Source organism: Aulonocara sp. 'chitande type north' Nkhata Bay, linkage group LG15 (assembly GCF_057382095.1).
Source record: "Aulonocara sp. 'chitande type north' Nkhata Bay isolate Kocher_YH1m ecotype deep benthic linkage group LG15, A_spYH_male_GT1.1, whole genome shotgun sequence".
NCBI lineage: Eukaryota > Metazoa > Chordata > Actinopteri > Cichliformes > Cichlidae > Aulonocara > Aulonocara sp. 'chitande type north' Nkhata Bay.
Genome location: NC_141358.1, coordinates 6,940,882 through 6,953,326, shown reverse-complemented (window position 1 = coordinate 6,953,326; position 12,445 = coordinate 6,940,882). Strand labels below are relative to the sequence as shown.

At 40.0% G+C, this 12,445-nt stretch overlaps 2 protein-coding genes across 16 annotated transcripts in view; one reads left to right on the top strand and one right to left on the bottom strand.

Annotated features, from left to right (window-relative positions):
- Positions 1–2,925, bottom strand: part of itpkb (inositol-trisphosphate 3-kinase B) — a 41,524-nt gene extending 38,599 nt beyond the window's left edge. Inside the window, exon 1 of the mRNA XM_086263684.1 lies at positions 2,689–2,925. The gene's annotated coding sequence lies outside the window, so the exon portion shown is untranslated. The remainder of the gene's footprint in view (positions 1–2,688) is intronic.
- Positions 2,286–12,445, top strand: part of epb41l2 (erythrocyte membrane protein band 4.1-like 2) — a 50,962-nt gene continuing 40,802 nt past the window's right edge. For 8 of the 15 annotated variants that reach the window (XM_086263678.1, XM_086263674.1, XM_086263671.1 and 5 more), the window contains exon 1: positions 2,290–2,475. The gene's annotated coding sequence lies outside the window, so the exon portion shown is untranslated. Of the gene's footprint in view, positions 2,476–2,575; positions 3,092–12,445 lie in introns of those variants that run through there. The other 7 variants (XM_086263682.1, XM_086263673.1, XM_086263666.1 and 4 more) reach the window with 4 other exon arrangements.

Genomic DNA, 12,445 nt, shown 5'->3' with positions numbered 1-12,445 from the left:
GAGAGAGAGAGAGAGAGAGAGAGAGATACAGGCACCATAGATTGAGTCAGGCTGATTAGGTGCAGATTCAAGTCATAAGATTGTCTTAATCTCAATGCTGGATCTATTTCTGCAACATGGGACCTTTGACAATCAGGTACACTTTTCAAGCTTTTAATATGCCTTCAGGGCTATAGAAAACCTAACTGCTGTTTACTGTAGTTTTTCTTATTGCGATCTTAGTCTTAATGGTGAGCCACACAAATTTGAATGTCTTAGAAGCAAGAAAAACGTTGACATTAAACTACACAGAGACAAAACCAGCCTTTTAGTAGTCTGTTACAGGGCCGTGAGATAAAAAAGGTTGAACACTTTAGGCACAAATGAAGGTGACTTTAACAGAGTGTGAGTAATTGTTGCGTTGTCGATGCTGTGAGGGGATGGGCTGTGTATGGTCTTTTTTCCCCATGGCTGGTCTGGATGACTCATAGGTGCAAAGGAATCAGCTGTGTCACCTTCACTGATGAGCAGACTCAATGAAACAGGGTTGTGTAAAAACCTAGTTTACCTATGCATATAAAAGCATGAACTCATTTTCTTTTTTTTTTAAGTGCATCCATGTGCAAATGTAGTGGATGTAGCTCATAAAATAAACATGTGGCTGTGATGTGAAATAATGCACGGGCTTTAAAGAAGTTTCTGATGCACTGAACTTCTCTGTGTTTCATCGTACATGCTCCTCTGGACTGCTTTGCTGCTGGATCAATGCTGCTTTGCCCATGGTGAGTCCACTGAAGCACACACTCCACTCGCCTCTCAGTTACCTAACTGGGAAATCCAGTCATCTTTTCCAGTTGAGAGAGTTTATGTCACACTATTTTCACCAGTTACTAATATTTCAATCATTCAGCTTTATCTTTTAGTTGTTTAAAATCTGCTATAAATCACTGCTGTCTTTGTGTGGCTGTTTACTCCTCTTTTTGTAGATGTCAAATCTGCATGCTGCCTTACTCTATAAGCCAATTACTTGAGCTTTGTTAATCTGGGTGTGCGCATTGGTGTTTATTTACGGGTGTGTTTAGCAGCAGCCGTGCTTCACATTATGCAATGACCCCCCCCCCCCCCCCCCTCCTCCCCATGAATTGGAAATAAACTGCTTATGAAAGTGAAATGGAGGCTAAAAACTAATGCGCTTGATGTCACTTCTGTAGGATGGGTTAGAAATCACGAGGAACTGTAATTAGAAATAAACTAAGCAAACCCCAAGGCTAAGCATGTTAATAATAAATGCATAACTTAAAAATATAGTCTGTATAAATAGTTTGCCACATGTCTTGACCAACTCACATGCAAAATTTTAGAAACAATATTGAACCCGTATTGCATCATCTTATTCTTTTGGCTGCTCCCTTCAGGGGTTGCCAAAGTGGATAGTCTCCCTCCATCATACCTCTCTCTAGCATCCTCTTCTGCCACACCAACCCTCTGCATGTCCTCTATCACTACTTCTATGAACCTACTCTGAGGTCTTCTTCTTTTTCTCCTGCCCGACAGCTCCATCATCGATATATTTTGTCCAACATATACCACCATCACCAAACTATACATCATAGCAGGTCTCACTATTCCTTTGTAAACTTTCTCTTTTACTCTTGCTGCTATTCTTTTGTCACAAATCACCCCTGAGACTGATCTCCACCCACTCCACTCTCTTTCTCCCCTCTCGTGCACTGTCTTGTTGCTTTGCATGGTTGACTCAAGGTCTTTAAACTCATCTGCCTTCACTACCACTACTACTTGTATCTGCAGGTTTTTCCTGTGTCCTTGAGGTGTGACTACTCATATGTGCTCCACATGTAGTTAAGTCAAAAATATGCATTACTGGACTTTACAGAGGTCTGTGCATTTTCCTGTTACTTTATGGCATTTGGCAAAAAACAAAGTATATTTTCAACTCAAATAAATTAAACCACAATAAAAAAACAGTTAAAATCATTGGCTGACTAAATCTTTATTTACATTTTATTAACTGTTTAAAACTGTTTTATTTTCACATATTAAGCTAAAATTCGTCCACTCTTCAATGTCAAGTCTAAATAAAATTAAACCAGTCCCCAAAAAGAAGTAAAAAATATCATTAACATTTGCGTCCTCGAGAGGGCGCTACTCCGCTACATTTGTACTACCATATCCGCACTGAACGTCCCACTGACGCTAAAAGACAATACGTGCGACCAATCACATATCAAGATCTAATACAGTAATGGCTCTAAGCCAATGGGAGCTTGCGAAAAGATGTTTTTCACTGTATGGGGCGGGCCTTAGTGGATGATGGATACGTCTGCTTTGAGCCCTCGCCAAATCTTCGGTGTGGACTGTAGTTGAGATTTTTGGAGGCTGAGGTAGTGGGACATTCGCTATTTTTTGGAGGAGAACAGAGCACGAGTCCACATTTGGGAAAGTCTCCTCATACGCATCGTTGGAGATTAACAACAGGTAACGAATAATTTGGCCTCTTTTAAATCACGTGATTTCTACATCAGCTACTGCAGATGATTCATCGCGTTTTGGGGGTATTTTGTACGTAATATATCGGTAGCGTACTTAACCTGCGCAAGTACCTATTGTAACCAGACGTAGTTGTTCTAACAAGGCAGAACAAACACCGCGTTTGTTACTGAAAGGTGTTATTTAGAGTTCTGGTCATACCTTCGCTGTGAGGCGCTTCATGGCGCCTATCTCCTTCCATATTATCCCTGTTATCACCTAAGCTACCTTCATGCCCCTTGCTCCTCGCGCGCGGATGTGTTTAGGTAGTTAGCATCAAAGATTTTGTGAAGCAGGTAAAAACCTGCCTAGCTTACATTGATTATCTAAATGAATAGACCGAGTTTCCTTACTCGTGGTAGCTGCATTGGGTTTTAGTTAGGTGAATGCTACCGCTGAGGTAACGGTAACTTCACATTAACGGTTGGTTCGTCTAAACACGCCATGGTAATCGTTGACTATTCAAACATCCGGCTCCGTTTTTGCGGGACAATACGTGTAGCTCCTTCCTGCCGCTAAGTTAACAAGTAGTATACGGAGATTTAAAAACACCACGCTGTTCAGAGTGAGTATGCAATTACATTTTCTTTCTATTTTTTCTCCAGTCATTTGGCTGTGCTGACATGTGCTTTTAAAACCGTTTTCAAATAACTGGTATTTGTTTGATATAGTTTCGTGTTCGTGACTGGTTCACAAAGCTGTCTGGGAAACGCAGTCCACGTTGTTTGTTTACTGCATTTCAAAGAGGTTTTTAACCAGGGGTTTTAAACATAAGGCCCGGGGCCAGAATTGGCGCGGCAACTACTCCAAGCCGGTCGTTTGGACAGCTTTGGAAAATGTGTAGGTGGGGATAAATTTTGAACTTCATCAGGCTAAATACCCTCCTAGTGGTCATTTAAACAACTTTAAAATACTTAAGTAAAAGATAAACAAAAAAAGTTCACGTTTTTTCACAATCCACTGTGGAATTTTCTTTTTTTTAAATAAATAATTAAATTATTTAAATTAATTACAGGACACTGGACATTTAGTTACCAGTTAACTTTTTGTGCAGTTTTACACATTTATTTCTTACAGTTTAGACTCAAAGAGATGTGTTGAAAGACTTCTTTCATTTACTACATGTAGAAAAACTGAGAGGTACTGTTGAAATTCCACTTTCATTACTTTTAATTTCAATAACCTTATATGGCCCAGTTAATATAAAGTGAGTATGTTGCACATGATGTAAAATGAGCTTGACGTCTCTGGTTTAGGCTATGTTGGCTTGACAAAATACAATTGTTGCTCTCATGACCAGGATATTAAAGAAGAAGTGCTATTGGTGTAGTAACATAAATCTGTCTACATGCAGAACAGTACTTGTGTTTCTTATTTGCTTTCTAGACAACACCGTAGAATCTGTGCTTTGACGTATGGGAAGGACGTAGCTACTTTACAGACAAATGCAGGCAGACTGGAAAGAGCCAAGATTGTGCTGACTTGTAAAAACTCGGTGGCAACTAGCAAACGTATCTGTTCATGTCTGTGTGTTCAGTGCCACTGTTAACATTAATGAAGTATGCTGCTTTTCTAGAAGTTATTCTTTAAATGTCTCCTTTTGATCATAAAACACATCCAATATATCCACGGCTATCTGTGTTTGATGTTTCGAAGTACCACAACTTTGAGCAATACACACTGACTAATATTAGGACATCTAGCCATGTACTTGGGTTCCTAAGTGTCACTCTTAAATCTAATCATACGCCATAGTATGTGATGTCAAGTACCCATGACCTTAATCAGCGCCACTCCGCTTGTGGTGTTCTGCTCTCTATGTGAAAGGAAGGTAGGTCAGATAGTAATGAAGGACATCAGGACAGAGATAAAGTCATGGACAGTAGATAGTCCCAGGCTGTGCCCCTAATGCATACACTGGGATCAAAGGCCTAACTATTGTTGTTTCTAAAAGTAAATCAGTTTATTTCCCAGGCTGCAACAGTTGTTGTACTTCCATGTAGCTGTGAAGTTTTTTTCATTCAGTGCAAAGATTTTTTGTAGGCTAGAGAAGACTTTGAGGACTTTAGAGCACAGCAGGCCAATTCTGCCCTTTCATAAATATTAGTGTGGTGACATACCACTTTAGATTCTCAATAGATTCAGGCCTGCCTAGTTGTAGCTGTTGTTGGCTAAACAGATGGATGCAGTGTCATTGCGCTCACAAGCTAACATAATGGTGGAGGTGGGAAGCTGTTGATGTGATTCTTATTTCTCAGTGTGGTGTAGGCCATAGTAAGTGTAGTCAGTGATAGCCCTGCTCGAGAGGTAGGTACATTCAAAACAACCAACCACTAACTTTTTCTTGTGGGTCTCTCAAACATCACTCGTTAGTTATTTATTTTATTTAGTTATTTATTTTTTACTCACCAAAGACATTTTGACCTTCCGCAAAATGAAATTTACCAGAATGGAGATAATTTTTTTTTTTTACCAGTTTGTTTTAAAGTGTGTTGTAATTGAACAAAGCTTAAAATGCATTTTTGTGTATCAGACGTTTCTATAACTATTGATATGCAGATCAATCATTCTTTGTGCCTGTTTCCAGCCCCCAAAAAAACCTTGTGCAGGGCAGTATGAGGATCTTTTAATTTCATTTATTTATTTATTTATTTATTTTAATTTGGAAAAGGGGACCTGATTATACTTTAACATATTGATACATATCCATGTGGGTTGCGTGCAGAACAACCAGCATGTCTGGCTTTTCTTCGGTTATTTAAAAAAAACAAAAAACCCCTATGTGTGGACTCTGATGATGCCGCACCTCATTTGACTTGGCATGAGTGTTTATTCTAATATCATGAACAGAACGTAGATTTTCCAGTAATGTCGTTTCCGTTGCTATGTATCTCTGTTTGAAAACAAAGAGCTTGTTCAGTCCTCATGCACACAGCTACTGTACATTAACAAGAAGAGTTTTTGGAGCTACCTATCAGCTGAAGATTTTCTTATGAGACAGCTGTGTTCTTAGAATTAAATGCAGTTTCTGAGCTTCTGTTCTCAAATTAAGAACGGACACCTATACAATTTAATCCAACCTAGTACAACATCAAAAAAGCAACTGAGGAAATAAAATATTATTGTATTTGGTGATGCATGTTGTTTTGCTTTGCAGGTGTTTAGGTTATTGTTGTGTAGCAGCACATGTTGCGCACTTAGAGGCAAGTATAACGTTTCAGTTTTTAAAGCTTTCATGATTAGCAGCCACAAAGCCACATTTTAATGGGATTGTGCAGTGGAACATATATTAGTCCACATTCAGTATAAATTTTGGTGCAGACAGGAAGGACAATGTTTTGTAAGCTGTAAAGGGAAGCCCAGAGGCAAGCGTGTCTGTTTCTGGGGTGTGTTTTTTCCTGTCAGGCTCCTCGCTGCGTGTATAGTTTTATCTATAATCATCGGTGCCATGTTCTTTGTCAGGCTCTCAGGATGTGCAGAACAGTGGCAGCTCTGTCAAACCCACTAATGAGAAGCCTTAATTGGTTGTTCTGGTGGGAGAATCTGCTCATTAGATCTAGCTGGAACTTAACTCTGAGCTTGCTGGAGTGCAGAGTGCAGAAACCTTGCATTTCCTTTGGCTTTTGTTTTTGATTGTGTTTTTTTAGCTGCTTCCGCAACCCCTGTGAATATCTGTATTGTGCATTCTGTGTCAGTTTACACCCCTAAAACCTATTTAACTGACCCACATTGACATCAGTTAGTACTAGCCCACTTCAGTATTAGATGCATTAGATCTGGTAGCAAATATAATAAATTGTACACATTATCGATCCCCTACTGTTATCAGTTGCTTGCTAGCACCTCTCTAATAAGCAATCTTACTCTTCACTTAGGATGGGTGTACACAAGACTCAGGGGAAGTAAGCATTTTTTAGATAGTCACTGCAAGTTGAAAGGCGTAATGAAGGAACACTGACACATGTAGTGAGGAAGTAAGAGTCAAACACAAGAGGAGAAAGAGGGTGAGAGTGCCAGAGAGAGTGAAAGATATTGCTTAACCATTCGGAAAGGCTATGGGAACATCCATGTGTGTGTGTGTTTGTGTGCTTATGTGTGTTTTCATCCTGACCCTGTGGGTTCAACAGAACTCGTCACATCAACTCAGACGCACACAGATAATCCTGCTGTCCTTCATCAGTTTGAATGAGTTGTGCCGTGTTGTTTTTATAAAGTAGCATATATTGGGGGGGGGGGGGGCCTTCACACATCCAGGTGACTGCAATTTTCTTACCCATTTTCCAGTGAATGAAAGTAGTTACTATAACCACAAAGCACACTCTGAGGCTTTCATCTTCTCCATGAGTGTAATGACATTTGGGGCAGTCACAACAGTTATTAAGGTGAACATATTGTACAGTGTGGCAGTCAGCCTCCACAGGCAGGTATTATCCTCTGTAGCTTTCACAGCCAGCAGGCACCACAGGACTCCGATTCACACAGAGAAGATCACAGAGGCACGGATGAATGGAAACTGTAATGCAGTGTTCAGCTTATTACCGCCACGGAGACGGTGAGTAGAGCAGTGTGCGGAAGGGGAATGAGGGATGGAGAAGTAAAGGGCGTGTTTGAAGGAGAGGGCAAAATGGAAGAGGGTAAGGTGAAGTCGTTTTTTTGAGGTTTAGCCACCTAAATGTCAAAAACGTCACATTTTCTTTTCTTAAATGCAAGCGTCCCTTGTAGTAGAATGGGACGCCCTTGTGTTGAAGGGCAACATCAGAGAAGAAAAAAGAAAGGGCAAACTGCCTTCCCTGGCAAGTGTCAAGCTCTGAAAGAAATGATAAAATAAAAACAGAAAGAGAGCGTGGGCCTGTGGATCTGGCCCAGAGCCAGACATAGTTAAAAAGAGATTAATCAGCAGAGGGTCACATTCTCAGAGAGAGGCTGAACAGACCAGAGGCAGTGGCTTCATCTTTTGAAAGCCACAGTTTGGGTCACAACACAAGACAGTCTTGGCACTGAGAGTATCAGCTAGAAAAGGCTGGTAATATTGTGTTCTTGATACTGATATCATATCTTGCGGCATATCCTCAGGATTGCTTCCTGAAACTTGACAGTTGAAACTTGAAGATTTTTTCAGGTTAATCTTCTCAGGGATCACTTCCATCATCTGTAGTTAGGTACTCTAAAAATCTATTCAATGAAAAAGTATAAAAGGCAAGCAAAGTAGCATAATGCATGATGACCTAGGGCTGTGTAAATAATCTGAACATGGATTAAAGAGTACTGTTATATTAATCATCAAATGTTCATTTGTTTATTTCTGCGAGTGCAGCCACACTAACTTGTTCTCATTAGCAGCCACTGACATGCTCTGGAGTTTGTAAAACATTTTGGAAAGAGCGTATTGAACCCATTGACTGTGAATTTGTGGGAAACTAACAGAAAGTAGGGTCAGTAGTTTTTCTCATTAGCCAGAAGTATTTGTGACAGAGTGTGGTAGTAAGGAGCTCAGAAACTGGCAACGAACAAAAGTCAAACATAATACCCAGTTTGTACATAAATATTCAGGTAATGAGACTTCTAAAGTCTTAATCAAAGTTATTGATACTTTGCTGTTTAAATTGAATCTGCCATTTTTCTTTCGGGATCTTAATAATCAAGACTTATCTTGATGGATGTACATGGTGAGGACTAGTTGACAATGTCTGTTTGTGTGCATCTTTGTGACGTCAGCACCTACTTTTTCTGCTAGCTATGTGCCTGCAGTCATGTTTCTGTATACAACTTCACTAACTTCAGCATGACTAACTTCACTAGCAAGTATCTCTGCTCTCATTAGTGATGTACCTGTCATATTTGCCATGTACGAAAGAGTCTTGTTTTAGTTGCCAGCCTTGACTCTAGTTGCCCCCACCCTATATGTTTAAAAGTGAAATAGTACTGGGTCCACTCTAGTAATACAGCCTAGTATATTTATACATGAACAGTATATTTATACATGAACCTGACCCATTCAGATGTTGTTAATGTGGGATCTGTGGTCCTATGCTGGTGTACATTTGTGTAGGTCTTTGGCTATGCAAACTGAAGGACTATGGGTATCCAGCCATGTGTGGTGGGAATGCTGATTGGTTGAAAAGTTTGTTTGAACAGGAAAGAATGATGTTGGAGTTCACCGCATAGAAGGGGGCGGAGACAGCATGAGAAGCACAGACAGTTGTTTTTACCATTTGAATTTGCATCACGACAAAGAAGTTCATTGACTTTTATGACTTCTTTGTTCTGTTTGGCAGGGGCTTCACCATGACTGTAGAAAATATGGATGACCTCATAGGTTACCAAAAGTGAAGCCAAAACATGTCAACTGCCTCTGGTTGTTTGGCTATAGTATCGGTCATGACCCCCGACTCCTACGTGTTAGCTAGCAGGTCCTGCAATTGTGTGGTTTCACTGTTGTACAGGAAAGGAAGTGGAGCCTTGTTGTCAATCATCTATACAGTCAGTGGGGCTAAGTTAAAGGACCAATAACAGTGCAAACACATGTTTAGAGTGTTTAGAATATCCCACTGTACTGGATGTTTTACACGATTTTGACACCGTCCCCCTGGTGACAGTACACTACTACAACATACAGATGATGGTCCACAAAGGAGGCTTAATGGAAAAGATGTCTGAAAGTGGCGTCAGAAATTCATAAATACATGTTGTTTCAAACTTTGTTGCACTTGCTTTTCTGCTAGCTACCTGCCTGAAGTGAAGTTTCTTTATACAAGACACCATCCATAAATTCTGGAAGACAGCTTATTACTATAGTCCTCAAATCTGACGCATGTAAATCCTAATGGAGTTTTAATCTTTAAATCTTCTTTAAAATGACATATTACCCACTTTTCATAGTCTTGGGGATAAGTGTTTTTTTTAAAGCCCATAATATGACCCTCTTATAAAGAAAGAAACAGAGGTCCTTTTTGACATGTAGCCTTTGTGTCATACTGTACTAGCAATGACTGCCAAAATATTACTGTAAGGGAAACAAAACTTCTGTATGACATAACACAGACACACATGAATGTACGGATGTTTTGCTCTGAGTAATTTCCTGTTTTGTTTTTTTGTTTTTTGTAATTTTTTGTAGATTTGTGGCAGTTTCTGATGAAAGTAGGATACGTTAAACAGGTACTCAGGGAGATGTGTAACCAAAAATGCAAATTAAAAGATAGAGGTATGGGAGATTGGTTGGAGGGGGAATCGGGAAGAGAGTTACTTCCTGTTTCCTGGTTGGAGGTCAGAGGTCACTGATCTGAGATTTAGCTGAAATAAAATGACTAAATAATCTGCGGGGTTATGTCATTTGCTTGGACAATAAGAGATGGTCACATAAAGATGTGTGACTATGTGTCTTCACTTTAAAGGCAACACGGCCTTGCAGTAATTGAGAAAATGGCACAATGTTCTGAAATTGAGGACATCTTGCAGTGTTCACAAAAGGGATGGCTAATTTTAGATTTCAGGGTTAAGGTTAGTAGTTACGAAATGAATGGCAGGGAGCTGTGATGGTGGTGTGTGCTCATGTTGCAGTGGTCTGAATGCTCACTGTAGCATGAATGGAGAACATGCTGATTACTCCTGACGAGGGCTGCTGATTCTTTTACTTGTCGGTCACTCTGTGGATAATTGTCTTTCCTAATGCACACAATAGTCTTTTTAGTCTATAAGTGATCATAAAATACAAAAAACCCTCTCATCACAGTCCAAAAACTGCTTATTTTATCTGAGCAACTCAGTAAAACTATGCTCTTATTAGTATGTGAAGAATAAAAATCGGCAAACATATGTAACCAGTATGTGTGCCAAACAGACTAAATGGTTGAGGCATGGCATGTTTTGGTAGTTTTCTGACAGACTGCAAGGCTTTTAGAGTCTTTCTAATCAATACTTGATGAGCCGTGCATCCTCTTTAGGCTCTGGCAGAAGACTAGGATGTGTTTCGCTCCATCTAAATCAGCTTGCCACACAAGGCGACCGTAACAAAGAGCCTTGATGACCATGAAGTCATTTGTTTTGCCAGAGCACCTGTTGTCACCACCCTCTATGGGATATACATTGCCATAGCAACACCATACCCACAGCTTGTTGAGCCGCGCAGTTTCACCGTGGGTTTCGCTCTCTTCATCTTTCACTCATTCTTTATCACCTTCCAGCTAATGCCTACCTTTTTCCTCTCTCCCTTTCCGTCTTTTTCACCCACCTCCCCCCCTCTCTTACACACACACAGTAAATTGTATCTCCTCTCATGTGCACTTGTGTGACCCACCCATACTTTCTCCCTTTGTCTCTCATTCACACAGACTGGGCACTTGCGCCTGACTGCTTTAATCGCTGAATAGGGGAGTTTAGCATTTCACAATAGCAGTTATGAGCTGACCCATTATTCTCACCCCCACACAGAAAGAGAGGCTCAACCCGGGAAGAGTAGATGCATGAAAAATACCATATAATATGATTAATTTATTGCATCGTTAGTCTGTGTTATGGCATTATTGCATAATTTTTGATATGTCATGATAATAAAGCAATAAATGAGACAATATTTTCATTAGTTAGTAGTTAAATAATGCCAAAAATGACAGCACAAAAGCCTTATATTCACAGGTTGCAGTTTCTAAATTGCTTAGGCAATGCTGCTTCAACCCCCGTATAGTAAAAGCATATTCCTGGTGTTTCTAAGCATTGTATAAAGAAAATATAATTTATACGTATGTAAATGAAACCCTCAAGTAAGTATTATTTGCAGGGGCATATAACATCCATAGACAGAGGTAATGGACTGAGAACTAGCACCTGTTGAAGAGTAGAGTTTAGTACATGAGACTTGACAGTAATGATATAGTGACTAAAGTAATGACATAGTATTGGTCACTTAAGAATTACCCAGGAGGTGAATTTTCATTTGTTAAGCTCAAACCAAAAGCAAAAAGGCATCAAGGAACAATTGTGTCAATGCCTGTGTTTATTTCAAGCCAGTGAGGTTGACATCAGGTGTAGTTGAAGAGAAAGAGAGTTGGGTGAAGGGATGACTGACAGGCCGGCAGGGAGACTGACAGACACACAAACATAAACAGGGATTATCCTCTGTGTAATCCCCAGTTTGAGGGTCAGAGTGCAGTGTACAGAAACAGGCATGTTCTGAATTTTCACACCAGCAGTATGTGTGTACATCTGTGTGAGGGTGTGTCAGAGCGCAGTAGTCATCACACACTCAAAGCTCGTGTGTCTATTAGAGATGCTGAGAGTATGTTTTTACATATGTGTAAGAATCTGCTTTGTGTGTTTGTGTATGCATGTGTCACTGGATGGCAGATTGACAAATCATACAAGAGAACGGCAGAGATTAGAATTGTGTATCTGCTTGGTTATTTCAAAACAGGGCTCTGTAACTATCAGCTGTTCGGCTGTGGCGGAATAGTTTGGAAAGCTTTTAGCTTGTTTGGATGACTCGGAGCGATCTGCAACTTTTTAATTCAATAGGCACAACTGCATGCAGTTCCGTTGATTTCCAGCACTGTGTGTTTTGGACTCCATTTGACTCTGTCAGAAACAAGCTTCGCTGCTCAGTGAAATGCTTGAAAACATTTCTCAGTGCACAGCAAGACAACGGAGTGAACCACTCATTGACTCAAACAATGAAACAATGCAGCTTTGACATGAAGGTAGTCATTTTGCATCTATGTAAACAAGTTTTACATGTAGATAACACCTCTGAAGAGTTTGTAGGTTTTGTAGCAGCATTGTGTCTAGAAAAACCCAGCTCAGCATTTGAATGATTGTTCTGATATTTTTTTTATTGACATTCATGGTGCCAGTGTGATGTATCCCACCTACTAACAGGCCACCAACAGGCCAAATTAAAAAATTATTCACTGAATTATCTCTACTT